Raw genomic sequence first — 16,064 nt, 5'->3', positions numbered from 1 at the left:
GAAGTCCTAATGTTGCTGACTTCAGAACTAGAGCAATTTTTCATATTGTGATACCAATAAACACTGAGCAAGCTTGGTCCTGAAAGGCACTCCTCAAAGAGATGAAACACATAATGCAATCAGTTGCACATGATCAAGCAGGTGTTTAGTATGGACTTCAACAGCAGCTTGCATCTCTGGATGCAAAAAGCCTTTGATCTGTGTGTCAAAGCACAATAGTAATGAGTGTGCTCACTGAACTCTGCCTTGGTACTTCAGGTACATTTCACTCCTCTGTTGAGGCGATTAAACAGGACTTCAGCAGCACCACTAATTAGCAAATTGCTGTCTCAGAGCCTCAGCATTTATCTCTATTTCATACTAGTTTGAGAGCATCACTGAATCTGCTCTTGTACCCTGTAAATTCCACTCATGGTCCATCCTGGCACATTAATGTTTGATGTACTGCTTCAACACACAGTTTGGAAATGAAACAACCCCTTGTTGAACCATAGCTAACATGAGCAAGGACCACTGATAAGTCTGTGGGTGCTTAACAGTGCTGACAAAGCTGGTCAGAAGTATCTCTTCATGGCTCTCTCTCAGTTCCATCCCTTTACCACATCTGTATGGTTCAGCAGTGCTGCATGCCTCTCAGAGATGTTGCAAAAGGCTCTAGAGAGCAAAAAAAATTAGGGACAAAACATGAGATCGAACTGTCACTGGTTTTGCAAATAAAATCTCTATTCTTGCTTCATTGTAATTCTGTCTCTCATTCCAGTGGAAAGTTAATTTTACACCTTTCAAACAAGCTTACTTATGCAAAAGATGATATGGCAAAGTACTGCTGAATTCTGCAGAGACATTAATAACTTGCCTGAAAAGAAACAACGTTGTTTTCTCAATGAGGCTTGTTTAGAGGGGTACAGATATAAAAGTATTATTGGTAAGATTTACTTGTGTCAGCACTAAGAATTGGTTTGCAAAAACAGTCCAACTGATGTAGCATTCTTGACTAAGCTAAAACTCATCTTGTGTCCTTCATGAGTGTGTTCTTCACTTACCCAGTTTGATGATAGACTAATCTACCATTCTGCAATTCCATTCCAAGAATAAAGAGGATTCCTTTGGTGTAAGTATTTTTCATTTCCTCAATATTTGTCTTTGCTTCTTCAATATTAATATAGTCTCATTGTTTTTTAAGGTCAGAATTATTGCTCTGATGCAAAGTTTTCTGTTACTTTTTCCAGCTTAATGTCATAAGCATTTAGAAGTTGCACATTCATCAGGAAGTGTTAGTGTACCCCATCACTGTTTCTGCATATCTGAAGTGTACTCTGGAGTTCCTTAGCTTTGCTGCCTGAATCTGAACTGATACAATTCCCTATCACTGAAAAGGCAGCAGTATGTCAAATGTGAGCCTCAGAATCTTTAACAGGAAAAAAGTGTATGAGACATTTCCCACACACTGCTTCATGAACCTAACTTGCTCTTTTTAGTTTGTGCTGATGAAGGTTATTTCTGTAAGAAGGATATGCTATAACTAGTGAAGATTTTTAGCTACAGTGCTGTTCTCTAGATTTCAAAAGATTTTAAATAAGAGAGTTTCTGCCTCCCACATTTGATATCTATACTCTGTGAGACTGGTTGAGGTGTAGAAATCAGCAAAAAGATGATTTGCTACTAAATAGATAACAAGTGTCAGCTATTTCCAACAGAGAGAAAAAGAATTGCAGAGAACCTCTAATGTAAAACCTTAGTCCTGAAACAGAGCAAGAATGAGAGGGGTTTGGACTGTGTCCTGCCATTCCCAAATGCAGAACCCTGCACCTTGCATGCATTCCCTATGGAGACCCTCTGCTGGAAGCCAGGGAGAGACAATAACTTCAATAGACAGAGAGCTGCCTCCATCCAAGGAATGAAGCACTGCACTGCTCTAGAAGTTGATGCATCCTGCATGTCCCAGGATGGGTTCTTAATATGATTCATATGTGTTGCTATTTCCAATACTGAAAATTAAGCAAGTATTTGGAAATAGGGCTACTAAGCATGAACTTTTAAATGTGACTTTGTAAAGCCTAATTCTGTTGAGTTTAGATTTCAGAAAAGCAAGTGGGCAATTAACTTTCATGACAGAATTGTAGTGGAGCAAGATTAATAGTGACAGAAAAAAAACCAAAAAACAAAGCCACAAAGATGCAAACACAAAGCATTTATTCTCTGGATAAAAGTTTTCTTTTGAAATTTTAAAATGAGGAATCAAAGCTTCCTTTGGGGTTTTTTTAGCAATTAGTTTCTTAATAGAGGAATTTAATAACCATGGACAAACAAGATTAAGTGCATTAAGAGTGCATTAAGAGAGATTTTCCAGGGAAAAAAGGAATATAACTTCTTGCGAGACACTTTCCACACATTCCAGATAAATTATTTCCTTCTGGAAAGAAATCGTAAAAAAATTAGAAGTAGATAACATTTTTTCTCAGAAACAGTTCAGACACCTGCACTATAAATACAGAAAAGTATACAAGTATTAAGTTCCTCAAAGAAGACAAATTCTTCCACGGAGTTTCATCATTCTGACTGACTACAGGGTTAGGGCAGAAGTAGCACGTCACAAACACATTTTTCAGGTAAAATCTTGACCCAGTTTAAAAATCTTTCACTGTCTCCATTTAGACAACAATTTTACATTGGAGTGGTTATATTCTATACTGAACCCTTACAGTCCTTTTTATTTTTAAGGACATGCTACGCATAATCAGCTCAAGGACAACAAAAAATTTCTATTTATTTAGAAATTGTGATGATGTTGTGCTACAACTTGTGGGATAATATAATCCCAGCTGTCAGATAAAGAAAATTAGAAGTGTAGATATATATCATTTATTCTTTAAGAATATACATGTATTAAAATAAATAAATTAATTAATTAGGGTGCATTTCAGACAATGCATAATTAAACCAAGAATATTATAAGAAAACATTTCAATAAGGAGGATTTCTGTATAGTCTGTCTCTCATTTTCTAGTCAATGGACTAATGGTATGCTCAAAAATTATATAAATAATAAATGTGCAATATATTATAAAAGATATATTTTATTGTTTGAGATGACTACTCAAATCAATCTCAGCTGAAAAAAAACTCACTTTGAAATTGATTTACTGATCTCATTTTAAAAGTTACATTAGAAATATCTGCTTACCATCTGGATAGTGCAGTTCTAATAACAGCATATTTAAGTGTGGAAGATCCAATATTCAAGTTCAATGAAATCACAGAATCACAGAATTAACTAGGTTGGAAAAGACCTTGGAGATCATTGAGTCCAACCTCTGATCTAACACCACCTCATCAACTAAACCATGGCATTAAATTATTAGAAATGAAGAGATTGTGGAAAAAATACAGAGGGAATCTCTACTAATTAGCTTAACACTTTAGCTCACAGTTTACACTCAAAATCTTGCAATGAAACCACCAACCCACTGAAGTATTTGAAGGAAAAGACCCACGAGCTTCATGCAGCTTTCCTGTAGAGGGGCTGTGAACAAACAGCGCAACCGTTCCTAATTAAAGCTGAAATGTCAGGCTTAAAAAGGAAGAACTTCTCCTGCAGCTGATGCACTGACAGAAGAACAGAAAAGCAATGTGAACAATATCTCAAACTGTCATTCCTGATTTAGCACTAAATGTAATTATGATGGAATCTTAAAAGAATATATCCATGCCCAAAGACCTTGAGCAATCATGTATTGAATGAAACTGCTTGATGAAATGTTAAGTCTGCCCCTTTGCACCACATTTAAGCATTTTTTATGAATCCATCCTTTTATATTACAAAAAAACCTCATAAATTTTATCAATTTATTAGATAGATTTGAGAGATATATTAAATGTAGAATACAACAGAACAGAATATTCCCTGTTACAAGAATACCATGGGAATATTTCTTCAATCTTCAAATTCACTGAGATTCATTATAATTTTCTTTATATCAATGCAGCTATCAGAATTACTGAGAGGACCAAGTTTCTCTAAATGTTATATTAAGCCCAAGAAAAGACTCTTAAATCTGAAATTCTGACTGGTGAAACAAGCTGAACAGGTCCTGATTTGTCTGTCTGGTAGATTACCAAGAAGTTAAGAACTTTTGCCATACCAGATTGTCAAGGAGTCAGGTTTTACTTATGAGAAAAAACCTGATACAACTGAATTATGATTAAACAAACTGAAGGTGTGTATTGGAAGATACAAAGTTACTTAATCGCCCTTTTGTTTGTTTTTTGATCAAAAAGACAGGCAGGGGGGACCAGAAGTGCATTACCACACTGTTCTTTCCCTTCTGATTCAATAAGGAGCTGCCAACTGGTTTGTTTACTGGAAAGGTCAAAAGCCAGAGGGGAAATTAGGATGGGTAACAGTGCATACCTGAATACTTAGTCATTAAGGTGAAAGGTGATGTCAGCATTTTCACCAATGCTAAACAGGAAAAAAAACTTTCTTTTTTTTTTTTAAGACTGAAAACTTTCCATTCTGGTGATATTGCTCAATCCACTCAATCCCTTTCCATTGTGCTCATCTGAGCTAGACAGCTGCATTGCCCACTGAGGGCACTGTGCTTCATCCTGTGCTGAGTTTCTGTTATCTTGGCATGCTAGAGAAAGCAGCTTCTCTGCAGGTAGAACTATACCAAAGCATTGGGAGAAGGGATTTTGTAAGCCTCCCTCACAGAAAAACAAGACTAATACTGGCCAAAAGTGTTGGCAAATACTGGGTCATAAAATAAATGTAGCATGATGTCAGTCTGGATGGAAGGAGCTGGAAATTGCCTTCATTCCACGTTTGGAAAATAGCTTCAGTGGAAGACAGTTGAGAAAAGAAGATATTTTAGAAATGTTGAGTCACTCTGTTTTGACATTTCATTTAATGTCAGCTTTTATTTTTGTTTTGAAATGGTATTTTTCATTCCCAAATTGCCTTCTAAAGGGAAGGTTAACAAACATTTCAACTGACATCTCCAAAGATGTGGTTGTTTGAGGTTCTTTCCCCAAACAGACTTCAAATTTACTTTTTTTTTTCCAACCAAAGCAAGAAGTCTACTACATGATCAGGTTTAATTTAAAGGCTTAGAAAGCCAAAGCCTGTGGAGATCTTTGAATTATCACATCAGAAGATAACTGCAAGACCACAACATCTTGTTATTAAAAAGAAAAAAAAATCATAAAAGCTCTCCTATCCTGTCCCTCATATTTTCCTTCTCCCAAATCCCAGTAATTTTCCTCCCTTATCTGGGATCCATTTTCTCAGTTCTATTTGTAAGCAGCAAGATCTGTCTCCAAGCAGCATTTTTGCTGAAATATTCCTCTTTTCACAGTAAATCTATTAACTCCTTCCATGTATGTTTTCTGTGTTCTAAGGTATTCCCTACCCTTACTGTCATTTCAGTAATGGTGGATGTCTGGACTCCAACTCTGCTGGACCCAATTCCACAGCCTCTTTCTGAGTGACATTATGTCCCAGTTCAGCAAGATGTTAATGGCAAAAAGTGAAAATAATTAAGCAATCCAAGCATTCGTACACGTAACTAATTAGTCTAGGAGAAGCAGGAAGCAGACAGTATGTTCTGAATAAGTTCTGTTAATGAAGAATGGTCTGACAGAGACAATTCTAATTGCACCATGGTATGTCTAATCTAATTATGTTAATAGTTTATTTGCACTCTAAATCATCTCTGTCAGCTCAGATATGGAAATCTGGTAGATATCACACAGTGCTAGTGAAGTCTAATGAGAACATCTCTCTTCCCTGAATGCTCGTTCTATCTGAGCATGAGTCTTGCATTGGTCTGAATACTTGGCCCATTGGGAATTCCTTGATGGAAATGCTCTTTGAGTATTTTCCTTGGGAAAGACCAGTTCATCACAGAAAAGTGTTTGCAAGAGCATTGTTTGAGACACTCCTCAGGTAGGTTGTTCTAAGTTGTTCCTCCTTTGGGACTTGTAGTCATAATACTTTGGAGTACTTCTAAGGCCAGGACCAAAAGATTATCATTTGCCTAAGGAATATTCATCCCACGCTGATTATTTTTCTCATAAATATATTCTTAACACCAACTCTCCAAATAAGCCCTCCCCAGCCAGGGCTATTCTTCATTGTACTAGATAAAACAACCTCATTCAAGGACTGAAACAACCTACTCTGCATCACTTAGGGTTGGTGGAGAGAAGGTGGATGCAGTACTTGAAAGATTCTGGAAGTCAACTGATGTTGACAGTAAGGAAGGTTAACCCAAGAGCCTGAAAAGTTATAACCTATACCAGTGTTTGCATGATATTTCAAACTGCTAGGCAGAAAATTATTCAGAAAATTTGAGAGTATTCTGAGCAATAAAAATGGCAAAGGAAAAAGGGAGGACAGTTTATTGACAGAAAACCAGACAGTTGGACCAGACAGAGGAAGATGACCAGGTGCCAGTAACAAATGCTCATGCTAATCTCAGCCATTGCAGGTGTACTATTACCAATTATTTAAAAAGCATTTCATAAGAGGCGTTTAACTTCATTAAAGAAATATATTTTTTAAATTAGTGTAGGCAAGCAAAAAAAAAAAAAAGCAAATTCCTTCAGTACATCATAAGGGGCAGGAGGACATTAGGCATCTCAAAGTCAAAGCAAAGGACAGCAATCACAGTACTGCTGCATTCTGTTCAAGTCACGTGTATGCATAACTAAAAGGAGTCATGTCATTCTGCAACAGCCAACACTGAAACATCCCAGAAACTGCTTAGATATCTAGACAGTCAGCTAAGAAACTTCAGGGGAGAGAGATCCCAAAAGTATGTCCAGTCCTGTCAGGTGTGTGAGGATTTCAGAGCTTCATTTATCCACACACACACACACTTGATAGACCATTTGGGAGTCTTTATTGTATTCCAGCTGGTCTCCATGGCTGTGGGTATCCCATATACCTCTGTCACAGGTGTCAATCCCTAATGGAGGTGGTGGCCCTGGCATGCTATACCAGGTAACTGCCTGAGCAATATTGGGCCTTATAGCATAGCAGGCTGCAGGTCCCAGAAAGGCTGAACATCTTTGGGATCACCAGGAAGAAGACCCTTTAAAGACCTGCCCCTCCATCAGTCACTAAGGGAAGAAGGAAGCATGTAGAGAAACTATTTCTGCTTTTGAGATGAGTGGAAGGACTCTGAGACTGGAGAAATTAGTTGAGTTACCTTGCTGAGGTGCCTGCAGAGAAGTCGCACGTTCACAGAAAATCAGACTGATGACTCTTCCTGTACAATAGTAGAGCTGTAGGTGGCAGCTCTGCATTCACAGAAAATCAAACTGATGAATATTTCATCATAGACATAAACTCTGCTTCCGAGGTATGGACAATGTTATCAGTGTCTTAATAACAGTAAGAAGCATTTTATGTTGGCATTGAAAAGAAGAGCTCTGAACGACATTCTTGTTGAGACACAATCTAATTGATCATTCCTTTTGCACCATTAACCCAGATTTCTCTCACTGACTGCCCTCTCTGTAGCAGAAACATCTGTCTACCAAGCAGCTGTCCATTCCCATCTGTCTTCCTCATACCCTCTATAGTTGCTAGTGTCAGTTACCAGCAACCTCTTTGATCCTTCGGGAAACTTTCTACCTGAGGGAGAATATCCAAGAAATGTTGCACAACCACCTCAAAAGGTTTTGGCCCCAGAAGCCTCACTCACACCCAGCTGAACAGGAAGGGCTCCCTAGTTCCTGTATTTGGACTGTGGGAGAAAATGACAGTGGATAAGTACCTGCAGCCCAAATGCTTAAAATATTCAAACTTCCATTATTGTCAATTTACTGATCAACGTTTTGAAAATTTCCAGTAATTTTTTTTAACTGTTTCTATGAGATGAGCTGGATAATCACTACCTATTCTGTCAAAGACCAGGCTGTTTAAGGGGTACAGTGGAATATTTTGAACACCATCCTCTAAATCTGAATATATGGACATAGACAGTAAGTCACCCTTCAAGATGAAATTCTTAATGAGCAGTTTAACTTCTACAAGGCAGACAAGAAAATTCAAAAGCCAAAATTTGCTGAAAGACAGGCATTCACTGACATGATAGGAAGAATTCAGAAATACAATCCATCAGGTAGTGCCTGGCAAACATAATCCATTAAAAATTAAAAAAAAAAAAAAATTCACTGCAGACTTCGTTTACAATAGTTTTTCTTTCTCTGATTCTCAAAAAGTTTTCTAAACCCTTCCAAATAACCAGTGAATTTTAAGAAAATGAGATGCTTCATATACTGTAGTTCCTAGCTTATGTATGTGCTAATATGTGCAGGTTTCTGCAAATGCATATATATGTAATTATATTTTTCACAATATTATATTGTAAAAAAGTATTGTTCAGTATTGTTATATTCACCAGGTTATTCAAGTTTTCAAGGTGAGGTGAGTGGGTCTTTGGAGCTGTATGTGGAGAGTCAGGAATATTTTGCTTAGGACAATGGACCATTCAAAGGTTTGAGAGTACCACTGTGATTCAAGACTGCGTGTGTATGTGTGTGTATATACATATGCCTTCAAAATCATTTCTGCTCAGATTGCATCTTCTTCCAAAATAAATTTTAGACTTGAGGGAAAAAATGGCAATGGCAGGAGCATAATAAAACCTTTCTGGGTTTAGAGCCAGTGTTTGCCTACCTTATTTCCTTATCTCTGTACAGATACCTAAAACTAGCAACTTGAGTAGATAGGATTTTTTTTAAATGGAATTCACACGAGGGGAAAACTCTTTGGACCTTCATTACTATCTCATAAGGTAACCAACACTCATGAGTTCATGTGGAACTCAGTTGCACAAAAGCAAATTGTATTTTGCAGATGTAGGCCTTGATTGTGAAAAAAAAGCACAGCTTTGTTCAGATAAATAAATGGAACTGCACATGAGTTCAAAGGCAAGTGCACCCACATATTTTCAGAACTGAATTTTCACTTTCATCCTTAATAGTGATAGCTTAAATCTTTCTTCCACACCGGTTTCATTTGGATTTTGCTCTTCTAAAAGCTGAAGAAAATACCAGAAGCTCTCTAGAAGGACTTTTCTCTCTTAATAACTCAGACTGCTGTAGCTGTTTTAAAAAAGAAAATCTATTCATGCCTGATAAGCACATGATCTTATTTGAAAATTATTTATGTCAACTGCTTTAACATTCTTCCCATTCATACAATAGATTTCAGTGATAATACTGCCTCCATTTAAAGTTGATTGACAGTGGATAAGACCCACATTTTGGTTACTTATAATTTCACTAATACTAACCATTCATTTCAATTCAACATTCCCCAGTCCTTCTGTTGTTTTTATTTCAGTTTAAAATTACTCAACTTTGTCACAGAACAAAACACTTCATGCTTGTAACATTTTCTAGGCGTTGTAGTGAGAACCATCAGAGCCTTCCTGCTGGGGCACAGGCGTTTGTAACACAACTCCTTTACATCAAGGGCAGGCATTTTTCTTCTCATGCCAAAATTCATCCAGATGTTCATGTTCTGGTCGCCCCATCCTAAGAAATAAAAAAATGTTTGCCCAGTGTTACTAAGACTAGGTCAGTTCCTTCCTCTGCACATTCCACCTTAGCAGCACGTCTCCTTCTCTGTCATGCACCTCTCCAGTGATTACAAGGATTTTACCTCACAAGGACTCCAAGAGGTACAGCCAAGGAAATCTAATAAAAACAGTCCATTAGGAAGTTCTAGAGTCAGGTCAAGACTCTTATTTGCCCCCAGTAGTAACAATAAGTGCTTCTATACTCTTTTTCCAAAGGACTCCCCATGGACAACAAGACTAATTCTTGTTGTACAATAGCCTTTTGTTTCTAGGAAACCTGTCATGTATTGTAGGAGGTGGAAGATGCATTGAATGTGAAAGAAAAACAGGTTAAGGAAGTATAAAGGTGTCCTAGATAACTGTCTTCTATCCAGATGCCTACTACAGATGCCAAGTAAATAATTTATTATAAAAATGTTTGGTTGATCATTGTCTTCCTTAGATTTTAAAGCTCATTTTTTTGACACTTGAGATCTGGCTGTGGAAGTAGTGTATGCTCAGTCTTGCAGTTGAAATTAATCATAACTAAGTTCTTGGAATATAAGATTGTATTTTAATGATAAATGCCCCAGAGAAGTTAAAAAGAACCCACCAGGCTACAAAACTCCCCTGTCATTTCTGAAGAACTACGTGAAATATTAGTTTTATTGTTTCAATAACAACAAGAAAATAATGGATATTTAAAATTTCAAGGGGAACAATTCAAGAGACACTCAGAAGATGAAAATTCTATTTTAAATCATTACTCTTTAGATGTCAGAAAAGTAGTTCAGATCTCATACCTACTTGTTAGGGTCTGATAGGGTTTGAGGGAATAAATAAGTTTCTGAAAATATGAGTTGATAATCTGAGGCCCATAAAAATCTCTGAGTTGCAAACAGGCTCCGTAGTGAAAAAACCTCACTCACCCAATATTTGTTGAGGATCTGGAGCCCAGTGTTTTTGAGGTGAAATTGCTGACCTCTACTACTTCACTTCAAGAGAACTCAGTTATCTGAAGCAATAATAAGTTATTTTTCCCTCTGTGGAACAGTCACCAGAAAGCAATATATTGCACTGCTTCATAAAAAAAAGGAGCCAAAACACCCCAGCACCCTCAAAGTATCACTGTAAACTGAAAAGTTCAGTTGGTCAAGAATATAAAACTGCAATTTCTTTTATAGAAAAAATAGTTGTTTTTATCTACAGGAATTTTTTGGTTCTTTTTTTCTCCTCTGTTTCAGTTAGAAGGAAAAAAAAGCAAACATATTTGTTTTAGGTTTACCTGAATCTAAATATTTCAGTTGTCAAACAGAAATAAACTACTATTTGTTTTCTTTGATATACTACCCATTTATCTATGTAGTAAAGTCCCCAGGTCTGACAGGGTTGTTGTCCTTCTGATGCAGTGCTGGGGGGTGGGGGGTGGAAAGGGGAAGAATCAGAATGCTTATAGATAATTGAATACTTAAATACAGGCATTTTTGAGGAAAATACATACTTATTTGTGAGAAAGATTTATTTGTTATAGAGTTGTATCATTCAGTCTGTTGAAACTTTATTATTGAGTTTTATACTCAAAGGACAAATATTTCTTTGCTGGTGTTTTATTTAACCAAGTATTAATAGAAAAGTCCACTAGGTTATTAGTTTATTATTTTTTATTTAATGTGACAAAGAGCAGGCTATAATTTATGTCTTCCTGATGTTATAGGAAATATTGCATTCTCCTGTAGGCATACTGTCAACATAAAAAATGCTTGTCATACAACAAAAATGGAGTATTTGGCAAGCACAGGACAGATATGATCTTGCTGGTATTTTAATTACCTATTTTAGAAAAAGTCCACCTTCATCAGCTTGGACTTTTCAAGTCCATCTTATAAATAACTCCTTTGATGGAAATTACTGAGACCTACCTGACAGCATGAACAGCCCACACCTCAGCTGTTACCCACCAGAATGGCTCACAGCTGAGGATCAGGACTAGCAAGAAACCTGGGGAATGTGACAGAATGTTTCTCTAACACTTTCTATCCTCAGACCCTCTTGATCCAACTCTATTTTATTACTGCAGCAAAAGAGCAGCATAAATGTGATACTTTTCCCTCCTTAACAGGGGTATTTTGATTTTCTGGAGGACAACTGGTGAAATACAAAGAAACATGGCATAAGAAAAGTTACATTCACTTCAATTAGTGGCACAGCAGAACTCTGCAGATGGTTGTGTCTGTCTAGAAGATGAGTTTTCCATTCCAGATCATATTTTAGTCTTTTCTTTAAAGGCACTTTTTAAAATAAGAAGAGGAGGGAGAAGAAAAGCCTGTATTTCCACAGGTACTGATGCTGAAGGAGCCCAGTTCCTATGGATTTAGAGCTTGCATAATTTTATATCTCAGAGGCTATCTATGCTGGAAGAAAAGTAAGTTCCAAGTTTTACTCTGCAAACCTGGTCCCTGAGGGCATGCATTGACCACATATTAGCATTATGATAGGATGTGACACGAGCTCACAGCATGGCTTGGACACAGCAGGGATTGCAGGCACAGCCATGCATCACTGCTCTTGGTACCCACAGCAGTTCCATTCTTCCTCTATGCCCCAGAATTTCCTGGAATCCTGTGACCTGAGTACTCATAGTGTAACAGATTTCTCAACTGAGCCACTTCTACAGCTTTCCTCCCCCACTGGCTACACATTTTCACAGAGCTTTGAGAGCTTAATTACCTGTTGGCAAAATTTGGCTGAACTATTTGAAGACAGCCATTAGAGGGTGGGAAAGCGGGAGGAAAGGGAAAGGTGCTGGTTACACTCCCAGACATGAAAAGTGCACTCAAAATAAAAAAGGCAAAGCAAACAAAGAATTCCAACTAAGTTCTGCTCATAATACATTACATAAAAGCTGCAATGTGTAAACAAAAGCAGTAGAACACACTTTACCATATATTATCAGATAGCATGCAGAAACAAATGGATTATTCATTACAAACTCCAATGATTAATGTGTTTTCAAATCCGTATTGCTTTTTTCTTATAGCTATAAAGAGATCACTTTGTTTAAATGCATGAACTGTAGCTTCACAAAGATTACTAAATAATTTTAACTACATCTTCAACTCTAGAACATTTCTAGAAAATCTCCCCTCAGAGTGGCCCCCATGCTGAACCCAGGTTGACCTAAACCAATAGAGAACACTATTTGCAATGTTCCTAAAATATATCGTGGGTGATAAAATTCCTACACTTATATGCAGGCACAGGCATGGAAAACTTTATTTAAAGAACTGGTCATGATGGGGGGTTTTGACCTATAACACATAATTGTATTACAATATATATTCTTATTATGGGGTTTTGCAGACAAAAGTAATGATGTGTAGATGGATCAGGGCATAGACACTGAGGCTTTCAGATGCTATCAGAGCACTATGATAATAAACACCTCTGTGTAAAAGCATAGATCTTCTGGTGTCCTTTAGAGCTTATTAAAGGTCCTTCCCCAAATCAGTGTCACAAGAAGCAAATATTTTCTCTGAAACATCTATGTGTGTCCCCAAAAGACACACCAGGACTTTTGCAAGTGGTCATTGTCACCTGCTGGTTTACAGGTTATAAGATGTTCCTCCGTCTGTCAGAGCAAGTACTTTTTTTTTTTTTTAGGCCATCCCAATTTAAATTTTTCAATATAAGCACTATTTACTTCTTTTTCCTCTATCCTGGATACCAAAAATGAACCCTCTACCTAAGAAGAGCTTCTGCCTTATCTTTTTTAAAGATTTTTTGCACTACAGCAGACACATCTTCTGAAACTTGCATGTCTATGCCCAATTGTCTTTCCTTACAAGCCCTTAACTCTTCAGGTTTTTCTCTCTCAAAAATAATATTTAAAAAAAAATTTCGCCATCTCCACCCTTCTCAGCAGCAATACAACTAATACAAGGCAGAAAAAAGTCATTTCCAGTTTCCAAAGATGGATAAAACCAGACTCAACTGATAATTACCTCCTCGTCAAGCTTTCACTGATCAAAGCTAAACTTTTGCTCAAAGAAACTTTCCTTCAGAAAATACTGAGTCCTGGCTGGTTCCAATCATGCTGTTAAATAAATAAAAGGTATTTAAATCAGGCTGCTATCTAAACTATACTAAAATTTTTTTCCTGCATGAAGAATCTCATAAGAATGAAGTTGGGTCTGTATTCCGGTCTCAGAAAGGTTTCTCAATTAGGAGATAATTGAAATTGCTCTGTGTTTGATCATCTCCCACTATTTTCATGAACTTTTCTAAAATAAGACTACTTGAGAGCTGTCTAGTGAAACTTTCCCAAGAAGCATATGTATAAGATTACTGCCCTAAATGATTTATCAGGCTGTGTCTTAAATCCATACAAAAACTAAAGCCACAACAAGAGCTCTTGGAAGAGATTTATTATTAAAATGTACCTTCATCAGACTTTGCAAGTTAGCTGAAATCCAAATACTTCCTGGCACTTTTTTCACTTTTATAGAAATCTGCAAAAGCTTAGAAAATTGGGTGACTTTCCACTGATGGATTGCTTAGTGTCATGTCAGATGCTGAAATCTGAAAATGCTTACAGATAGCCAAGATTCCCAGCCTTATTCTCTTCAAACAAGGACTCTACGTTTCTACTTTTAAAACTGAACACGAATCAGTGTTTAAAATCTCCATGAAGTGGACTTAAATGGTGACCTTCATTTGATATATCAATGCCCAAATCAGGGTTTCAGCTTTGTAGTTACATTTCCAGCCTCCTCCCAGTTCCCACAGAAGACTGACCCTTGAAAAGTACTGTTTTCCAGAAAGCTCTTTTAGGCAAGGCCCCTTTGGCACTCACTTTTAGAAACAGATATGAAAAATAGGCTTACTAATCCCACATAGTTTCTCCCACCTTGACTGTTCCTTTCCCTCCTCCTTCTTCCCTGTGTTCATCTGTTGGTGGTAGCACTGTATTTCAGCCTCTTTTATAGCCCCAAACTTACAGGGTTTTTCATCTTCACAATGACAAGTGTAACAGACACCAAAAGCTCCAAAGCACAATTTCTCACCTGGAAGCACAGTACTCCCCATCTGAGATCCCCCTGGAGCAGTTGTTGGCTTTGTGGTTGAATTCTGCCACAGCTCCTCACTAAGCTAAATTAATCTTATTCAAAGGTTTTGCAAAGCACTGGAAGTTTATTTGCAGGAGTAGGAACTTAAGTGCCTTTCCAAGCTTACAACCACCTGCAAGGCAGTCCCTTACTTTTTGTCACTGAGGAACATAAGGCTAATTCCCAGGACCTTAAGAGGCATCATAAAATCATTGAACCATAGGATTTTTTTCAGTTGGAAAAAACCTTTGAGACTTTTCACCCACCACTGCCATGTCCACCATGAAGCTGTGTCCCCAAACACCACATCTACCTCTCACCACTTCCCTGGGCAGCCCATTCCAGTGCTCAACAAGCCTTTCAGTGAATACTTTTGTCCTTATATCCAACCCAAACTTCTCCTGGGGCAACTTGAGGCAATGTCCTCTCATCCTACCACTTGTTACCTGGGAGAAGAGACCAACTCCACCTGGCTACAACATCTCTTGAGTAGTTGTAGAGACCAATAAAACCCCCCAAGCCTCCTTTTCTCCAGTCTAAACCACCCCAGCACCCAGACCCTCATCCCCAAGTCTGTAGCATTGCATGGGGCTCTGAAATATTTTGACAGAGTCCTGAAAATTATCTGGGAACAGAGGAACAGGATTTTCTTTTCTTTCTTTTCACTGGTTTAGAAGTTGATTTCTTGTGGCTCTGCAAAAACCTTTGGCATGAAATTGTGCAAAATAATCACTTATGTACCTAGAGCTGGTTTCATCCCAAAATTTAAAGTAGAAAAACTGGATTAATGTATCTGCAATGTCTCTGCCAGGAACATAATGGAGAGAATGGGTTCAAATTTGAAAGGGTTGCTAATGAGACATTGATTAAAAACCTCATCCATAATGCTGGAAAAACTCAACATTCTGCTGCTCAAGAAGCTCATCTAACGTGAATCAGCTGGCTTAACAAACCACTTTTAAAAGAGAAAAGAAAAACACCAAAATTATAGGTAACCAGGGAATTCATCCACTGTTCACAGAAAAATACATTATGTCATACCAAAATTATAACAATTTTACAGTCCTTTCTTGGGGATGCATTTGCTAAGGGCAGTTCACTGCTTTCCTTTCATGCAAAAATGGCTTCTGCACTCTGGAGTGGCAAACCAGAGCTGTCCTGCCTGCCTGGTTCACTGTGCTCCTCTCAGCTGAGCTAACACTTGCCACTGAGTGCTCTGGTTAATCTCCTTGGCTTTGCTCATTTTAGTTTTTAGCAAAAGTACACGAAACATTGACAACTACCACAGTAGCCTCACTTAACTTGCATGCCATTAACATCTTTCTGCTTCTCGGCTAACAATAAGCTCTTAAATAGCTTTTCTTGCTTCAAACAGTTTAATTAA

The sequence above is a fragment of the Fringilla coelebs genome (assembly GCF_963513975.1).
Source record: "Fringilla coelebs genome assembly, chromosome: 1".
NCBI lineage: Eukaryota > Metazoa > Chordata > Aves > Passeriformes > Fringillidae > Fringilla > Fringilla coelebs.
The sequence above is the reverse complement of the archived record's forward strand: the minus strand, read 5'-3'. Positions refer to the sequence as shown.